This window comes from Pinus tabuliformis, chromosome 1_1 (assembly GCF_031772625.1).
Source record: "Pinus tabuliformis cultivar Carrire ecotype Pingquan chromosome 1_1, CPIR1, whole genome shotgun sequence".
NCBI lineage: Eukaryota > Viridiplantae > Streptophyta > Pinopsida > Pinales > Pinaceae > Pinus > Pinus tabuliformis.
The window spans coordinates 837,223,056-837,232,559 of NC_142297.1; positions in this window are offsets into that span (position 1 = coordinate 837,223,056).

The following is a 9,504-nucleotide window of genomic DNA, read 5'->3' on the forward strand; positions in this document are numbered from 1 at the left end:
TGTCCAGACCCGTACATTTCTTGCCCGGACCCTAGTAGTCAAACATTCTACACAATGTTTGACTGTTACATAGTTGTTCCCACTCTTAACTGTATCCTGTTGCGGGTTGCTTTTACATAAATGATTCTGCTTTATTGGCATTTGGATTTAAATTTTGCATAGCTTTTGATGGGGATTCGTACTGTAGGAGATGTCTTTAGGAAATTTGAACCACCTTACCTATCAGTCTCCTCTGTACAGAGCGGAAGAGGATTAGAGCAAAAATGCTGTATTAATTTTTAAGGCATCGAGTATTGTAACTCTGGGCATAAGTGTTCTCTCAAGTTTTCTGTTAAGACTACCTTTAGGATGTGTTTTCATTCTGCCATAATGTTGTCATGTTCTGGACGTTTTGTCCGAATTTGTACTACACCAAGTTCTAAATGGAATACTGTTGGGGGATGATTCTACTATCCGATTATTGGATTACTATTTGTCCGGATAACTGCATTGTGGCCACTAGTACGTCAGATTGTGAGTAACAGAGTATCCATAATATTGATTTCGGATGAGATTCCATTAAATTCTTCTGTTTTAAAGAGAATTTGAAGCACGATCTTGATGCAAGGCGAAGGGAATCAGGCTCAGTTGAGTAAAGCAAAGTCCATGATTTTCATGTCATTATACGTCACTAAATTTAATTATTGTGATTTGGTGCTTAATTATTTTAGATATAAATGCACAGAATTTAAACTTTACTTGCCCATGAGTTTAAATCTTGAGCCTTTATTTATATATTTATCTAAAAAATAGTCCCGAGGGTTAGCTCAATTGGTAGAGCACCTTAGTAATGGGAAGTCATGTGTCAATTCTCCTTGATACCCTCGGGGTTAGGTTCAGCTGATAAACTGGCGAGATGTGATCCTTTGGGTGAATTTTGCCTAGATATTTCCATATATATATCCAAGGAACACGACATTGAAAAATGTGAAAGGCAACTGCCAACTTAAATAATTTGGCTCTGCTTCTTGTTAGAGATATGTAGCTATTGTGCTGTGAATAAGGATAAATAATTAGATCTTATAATTCATCATCAGCTTCATTCCCTGTTCTTTTTCACTTGCTAATGGTTAGGCAACCACTGGATTGAAGCATGAAATAAGCTTCAGAGGAGACCAACCTATACGAGGCCCTGTATAACATCCTATGAACGGAATACTTTGATCGATGTATACTCATTGTATATACCGTACAGGGAACCAAATATACAGTATGGGATCAGCTTTAGAATAGCCTACGTTATAGAAGTGTGGAATAAGCTTCAGAGGGGCCTACATTATAGAGTGTGGAATATAAGCTTTAGAGGGCCCTAGAGTATGGAGCACGCTTCAGAAGGCCCTATATGATGACCCTTTGATAATAATATATCATCAGGAGAATGGATTGAGTGACCCTAGAGTATGGATTAAGCCTTGGAGGGCCCTGTAACATACCCTGTATGATATATCGCCAACAGAATTATTTGAATGACACACACTCATCATCAGTACGTATCCGAAAGCGAAAACTGGTTTTGTACTTTCTTGTAATTGTAACGTCCATTGTTAGATCACTCTCATATCCTTTCCTTTGCACGTTATCATCACTAATGGATTTCTCTGGGAAGCAATCTCTATTATTAGATCTCGTATCTTGAAAGTCTACGTCATAAATTATTCGTTTATGTTAAAGTTCGTCTATGTTAAAGCATCATTATTGCCACATGTGTGACGGATTCATTTGAAAGATGGATCTATTCAGCAGTGAGTAAGATCAGGTACGATTTCTTTTTAGTCATAAATTATTATTCTACATTAAAGTATCAATGCCATTGCCATATAAGGCAATTATATGTGAGGTATCCATTTTAAATAGCCGGAGTCTAAATAGATTGTTTTTGGAGTCGTCTACGGAGGCAGAGGAATTGCTCAGACAGCTAAAAGTGGCTGGAATTCGGACAAGAAATTTCAAAAAATCTTGTAGATGCAGTGTTTGAATCGTGTTTTTAATGGTGGATATGGATTCAGCACCATCCAAAACTTTGAAAGCACCTAAAATTATGAAGCTTGACAGCTTTTACATGGATTTACAAAAATCCCTGCCGGATTTTTTCAAAATATGGCCGGAATTTCCATAACTTTGAGGGCAAAAAAGCATAATCATTAGACTACGACATTGTTTTTTTCTCGAAAATCATGGAAAATTTGGCAAGATTTTTATAAAGTCTGGCAGATTTTTGTAAATCCAGGTCACAATTGTCAAACTTCAAGATTTTGGGTGCGTTAGAGGTTTTTGATGGCGCTGAATCCATCTCCATGATCAAAAACACGATTCAAACACCGTTAGTGCAAAATTTTTAGAATTTTTTTTGCTTGAATTCCAGCCACTTTTGACAATCCAAACAATTCTTCATCAATATCCTTTTTTTAAATTCAATCCACTTTTGATTATCCAAAAGATTCCTCATCAATATCCTTCTTTTAAATTCAATCCACCACTTTTGACTATTCAGACACTTCTTCATCAATATCTTTTTTTTAAATATGGACTTATTAAGTATTCATTGCCATGAAAGGCAACCATTTTAAATATGGATTTATTAAGTACGCTTCTTATTTTAAATATGGGTTTATTAAGTATTCATTGTCATCTATTTTAAATATGTTTTTATGAAGTAATCAGGGTTTATCAAGTATCCCTAAATATTAGGGACAATTTTTAAGTTATTTAATATAAATTAATATAATATATTTTTTATTTAATATAATTTTAATTTAATTTAATTTAATAAAAAAATAATTTAAAAAAATAATTAATTTAAATTTTATATCAATTAATAAAATTATTATTTCATTAAAATTATTATATATAACAAAGTTTTCTAATCTTTACTTAATTTACAAGGATACTTGTAAAATGAAAATTTGATGGATGCTTTATAAATCATTTTTTTTTTTTTCACATGTGGTTCACGGATACCCATGGTCAATGGGCAGCCGCTACGTCCACGGTAAGAACTGGGTAGCTCGACCCCGAAGGGGAGCACACCCCTCGGCCTATGCTGACCTGACCCCAAGAGCTTTCGGGAATTGACCCTGTGACCTCCCGATTGGCGAGGCACTGATTTGACCGATTGAGCTAACTCTTGGGGCTATAAATCATTTACTTTATAATAATTATAAAATGTTTTAATCTTCAAATAGAAATAAAATAAAATTTGATATAAAAATATATTATTATATTAAAATAATTTATAATTATGATATATGCCAACAAAGTTTTCTAATCTTTATTTAATTTACAAGAATACTCATAAAATGAAAATTTGATGGATGTTTTATAAATCATTTATTTTATAATATTTATAGAATGTTTTAATTTTCACAAATAAAATGGAATTTTGATATAAAAATATATTATTATGTTAAAATAGTTTATAATTATGGTGAGAGGTATGTTTATTTTGGAATAAAAAATTTAGAATTTTAATTTTAAATTCAATCCACTTTTGATTATCCAAAAGATTCCTCATCAATATCCTTCTTTTAAATTCAATCCACCACTTTTGACTATTCAGACACTTATTGTGTTGATAGGAGAGATTTAACTTTTATAAAATATTTTAAAATATTTTTAATAATATGCCCAAATAAATTGAGATTTATTCTCAAAATTTGATTAAAAAATATCATATGAAATGAAATATGATTTTTTTAGGCATGTAGTTTTGATAAGCCAGAGTATTATAACAAAACCTATTTACATATCAAGAATCTCTATGGTAAAGTAGAGGTAACTTTCCATAATTAAGAATTATGTTCCATGTTTTTTGTTTTGTTTAAATGTATATATATTTAATTTATATTATTATTATTATTTTAATTAATAATAATAATTTAAAATAAGGTTATAATTTAATTAGTTTTTATAGTTATTATTTTTTAATTTTTAGCAACTTGAAATGTATCATGAAGTGATGAAGTGAGTATGGAGTGATGTCTCTCAAGCCATTTAGTTTATATTGTTGTATTAGTATTATATGTAATTTGAATTTTATAAACATTAATAATTATTTATTTCTATATAACTAATTAAAATTATTATAGAATATTAATTATAAAAAATAAATGATAAAAATAAATAATTATTATTATTATTATTTTTTTACAGAAACGGATATGGATTTATATTAGATATTGGCCAAAATGCCTTTCACCGGTTACAATAGATCGGGCATAGCCCTTGAATTTTCTTCCACTAACTGATCATAGGCCCCAAAATTTGGAGATCCACGTATTTTACTCGAGACTAGAGAATCTATCTCCGTTAATTTTCCTATCTTAAATGTACAAACAAATTGATTCAGAATAATGCAGTAAAACATAAATCTATTTTATGGTATGGAGTCCCACTCCTCAATTCCGTCTTTCAAGAGAGAGCCAGCGGGAAGTGGCACCGCCCTGTTGGCTTCCAAATCAACATCTTTATTGTTCCCCCTTAATACATGAAGGAAATTTGCAGTCTGGACAGATTTCACCAGAATTCTGATTCTTGAAATCACTACTGCCAATCTAAGATCTGCAGGAGAAGAATCCTCCAATAAGACTTTTATTATGGACTAAGAACCTCCTATAATATTAACATCTGATAGACCAGAGGCCTTTGCTTGCTTGAGACCTTGAAGAAGTGCCAAGGCTTCTGCTTGAATGCTGGTGGATTGTCCTAATCCCCAAGCGAACTTAGTCACAATTCTGCCCTCCTTATTCTTTATAACTCCTCCTGCCCCAGCCAATCCGGGGTTGCCTTTCGCTGCCCCATCAAAGAACAGAGTGTATCTGGCTTGCCTGATGAGCAAATCAGATAGTTCATTCTCCTTCCCTCTGAATTGCCACTCTTTTGTATCCTTGTGTTGCCTTGTTTCTCCAGAGAATTGGAGATCCAACGAGGCACCCCAGTCTAAGTCTTGCTGGCTTAGGTTCGAGTCCGACAAATGCTCCCCCAGACTTTCTTTCCATAGACTTTTTATTTTGATGATGGTGAACTGCGGATTTAAGCTTTCATCTCTGAAGACTCTTCTATTTCTCTCCAGCCAGATTTGCCAGCAGATAAATTTCGGCAAGGAGAGCCATGCAGCTTTGAAACTTTCATTTTTTGGGAGCGTTTCTGGGTAGAAGTTTCGCCAGTTTGCAAATAAGTCAGAGATAGACGTAGGTAAGATGAATTCTGTTTTCCAATGACTCAAGAGGTTCTGCCAGATTTCTTTTGAGAATTTGCAGTCCAAGATAATGTGTTGGGCGTTCTCTTCACTGTCACAGCACAAGTGGCATCGTGAGGGACCTTGGAATCCTTTCTTCTTCAATCTGTCTTCTGTTAAAATTCCTTTGTGGCATAATAACCAACAAAATGAGTCAACTTTTGGCATGGTTTTGTAAGTCCAGAGCCCCTTCCACACAGCAGGGTCTGGAGGGACGTGAGGACGATCTTGGAGGCTTTTATACCCCTGCGCAACAGTATACAGCCCTGGGGCGGCTCCCCAACCACGGGCGTCCTTCCTTCCAACGCGCAGAGGCGCCTTACCATTCAACAGAGTGAGAAGGAGATCACGTTCTTGTATCAGCTCTGGAGGAACAGGCGGAAGTCTCCATCGCAGCCAGTTGCTGCCAGCCCACAGCGAGATGTCCCAAAGAGAAACGCAACCTGCTCTTTCCAGCCACGGTCATAGCACATGCAGAGAACTGTAGCTCGATAATGGGGGATGCATCATGATGCTGTCGTCTTGTTAGGCCTCTATACTATTAGTGTAACCCCTTATTGTTATTAGTACAACCTCCTTATTATATTAATGTACCCATGTAGTGCCCATATTGTTACTATTGTGCCCCATAGAAGCCCACTATTGTTATTATTGTGCCCTTACATTATTATTGCTATGTCGGCTCTGATTATATTATGACCCCTTAGACTCTTATATATAGAAAGGAGGTCTTTTCATTTGTATCATCCAATAATTGTTCATTTGTGTAATGTAAAGGAGGTTTCCCCCTTGAAGAGGCTTATTTCTTAGGCTTTCATCTATCTTTTCTATCTTTTTGTGAGCTGGTTTCATAACATTTGGTATCAGAGCTTTGGATTCTAGGGTTTCGTTGCTCCAAATAGGTCATCGTGGCATTGTTGCTATAATTTTTTTTTTGCGACGTTTCAGAAGCTAAAGAAAAAAATGCACTTGAGGAAAAATCGCGCTGAACCTCGGGTCCGAATTTCAGAGCTTTTCGCTCTATATTTGCGGAGATATGATCTGAGGAAGTTGGTCTTTTTGCAAACTTCTGAATTACATTCCAAACAGGTGACCTGAGGAAAATCGTCATAACTTTCTCTCTGAGCATCGGATTGAAATTTCGTAAGAAGTTACAGAAAGAGGATGAACTGTAGTTTCTTGTATATATTTTTCAGAGCCAATGGTCGAAACAATGACACTTGGCATGTCGTACAAGTTCGCTCTACTGAACTAGTCTATAATCAGATCATTGTGGGAGATTTGACATAACTCTTCCTTGGAGAATCCAATTTGGATCAGACTGGTGGCATTGGAAAGAGGACGCAAAGGGCTACTTCAGGTCGCAATTTTAGAAATTAAAGATCTAAAAGTACAGAGTTACAGTCGTTTCAAGATCAAGCTCCTAAAATCAAGAAAAAGCAAGATGAGGAAGTTTGATGGCAAGGATCCGGTAAATTGGATACTTCAGATGGAGCAATATTTTGATCTACATGGTGTACCACTGTTAGAAAAGGTATGTATTGCATCTTCATATTTAGAACCGGATCAATTTTTATGGTATGATCTTTGTTCTCATAAACAAATTGTTACATGGTCAATCTTTACGGAGGAAATGATAACACATTATGAGGATACAAAGAGTAACACCTTCTTTAGAGCGATACCACAACAATTGGAAAGAGTAAAAAGGATTTGTTACATAGTGGAAAATAAAATTATGCAAACAAGGAAGTCTACCCCTCACAACTATGAAGATGGAAGTGTTGTTTCTTCTAGCCTCCCACCCTATGATCGATTTTGTAGCTGTCGGGTATCAAGTCTAGCAGCAATGTGACCGGGCCCTATTCTTTTATTGGACCAGGTGTACTTACCATTTTCTGTGGGGATATCGAGTAGATCCCAGTCATGCATGAGATCCTCCACCCACTCCCTTGCTGGGTCCCTTACGATTGTGCCTCCTCGCTTTTCCTCCATGCGCAGAGTGAGATTTAGATCACCCACAATAATGATGTTTTCCAAGTTCTCAGACTCCAACAGGTGTTTGACGGAGTCCCAACACTCCCTTTTCTCCCCTATATTTACTGGGACATAGACATTAAAAAGGCAGAATGTCTCCCTCGAGTCCACAGGTTGTAGCTTCAAGAACAGCCAGTGGGTATTTTGAATCTCAGAGACCAACCTATACTTTAGAGGATTCCAGAGAGAGCCCAGCGCCCAGAGGCTCCCCGAGCTGAAATTACTTGGCCTCTGCTTCCCTTCCAGAATTTTTTATTGGTTTGGAGAAACCCATTGTCCTCCATTTTGGTCTCCTGGATTAGAAGAATATCTGGGGCTTCTCTTCTAATAAGGCTTCTCGTTGCTTCTTCTTTCACTTTACTTCCCATTCCTCTACAGTTCTAGGAGACGATCTTCATCATTTAGATTTATGATGATGGGCCCCTTGGAACCCTGTGCTTGGTTTTTATGTATCTTCAGAGTTTTGCCAAGGGGTTTCTCCAGCGTGGGCTGACTACCCTGAAGTTTGTCTTTATAAGTTTCCTGATCTCTCTTTTCTCTAACTGTTTTGCGACCCCTTGTTGATCTTCTGACCGATGTCTGCGTATCCCCTATTTTTCCTTCCTCCTTTGACTCCTTCGAGTCATGTTCCTCCTCAGAGGCTTCAGTTTTCTTATCCTTATTTCTTGCTATGGCACTTTCTTCAGGTCTTGTTCCTGCTGAGGCCATTCTTTCTGAGGGTTTATCTTGGCTATCCTCTTCGTGAGGAACCTCTTCTTCAGAGCTTAAGAACTCATACCTATTTTTTTGACTTATTGGCTGAGGAACATTTTGGGCGGAGGCAGGCTGGGAGCCTTGGCCATTTGGGGCCCCAGATTTCTTGTGAGAGGTCTTTGACCGCTTAACTTGATTCCAACCATCTTCCTTTCCTTTCTCTGATTCCCCTTTGTTCGGACACCCTCTTGCAAAATGACCGTAGACGTGACATTTACGACATTTGAAAGGGAGCTGCTCATAGTCCAACACTTGCACATGCATCCAACTGCCAACCTTTATTTTGATAGCCTCTGGGAGTCCCACCTCTAAGTCCACCTCGACACAGATTCGGGCGCAATCATACTGATCGTTGTTATTTGCTCTGTCAATGAACTTTCCCAAAGCATTGCCAATGTGCATGAGGGACTCCCAGTTCCAACAGTGCACTGGAAGATTAGGGAGCCGAACCCAGACAGGGACTGCCGTCGGGACATCCACGGCCGGATCGAAGTCAGGGGTCCATTTATTTAGGTAGAGACCCTGAGGGCCCATGAAATAGGGCCCATTCCTGAAGATCAAGTCTTTGTCCTCCTTAGTGTTGAACTCAAACAGGAAATAACCTCTTCCCAGGAAATATGAAGTGACTTTGTTCTTGATCAGCGGGATCCAGTTCTTAACAACCCAATTTTCCGTTGATTTTGGCGAGGGCCAAAGGCCTGTGAACTGACCCACCAGGGCTCGATCTACCAGGGACAAAGCGACCTGGATCGGGCCCTCAGAAGGAAGGTTTACCTCAGGAACATCAGCAAGTTTTTTGACAAACTTGGCGGCTTCAGACTTCTTCTTCTTAGGCAACGAAGCTAGCAAAGTGGAGAAAGCAGCTTCAGCATCAGGGGGAGAAGAATGCGAAGAACTGAGGGGCGAGCCCTAGGTCTCCATGGCCGAGAAGATTTGGTCAGCAGCAAAAAACCCAAACTGCACAAAGCAAAAGTAGAAGACGAAGCATCTCAGAGCTGAAGAGAAGCAGGAAAAGAACTGGTTAGACCCTGCAAGAAGAGGCCCCGAGGCAGAGGAGCGGAACCCAGCAGATCTGGCAAGGGACGGATTAGAGAGTCCCCGAGGGAGGAGCAGGGAAAAGAGGGAACCGAATAGAGCCGAGAGTCCCTGAGGGCGAGAGACGGCTGAGCGGGCAGCGCCCAGACTTAGCAGCGCAGAGCGAGACACAACAGAGGGCAGCGGCGCAGAGCGAGAGCTCAAAATAAATAATTATTATTATTATTGAATTATATTATAATTAATTTTGACTTGACCTAATTTTTTGTATGTGATATTCTTTAATGTGGTTGTCTTTTTTTAAGATATCTTTCCATGTGAAATATACATCAAATAGTTAATTTTTTAGGAGAACTATGCTAATTTCTTGTGAGACATTCAGATGTCGAATTGAATGGTTGATCAAT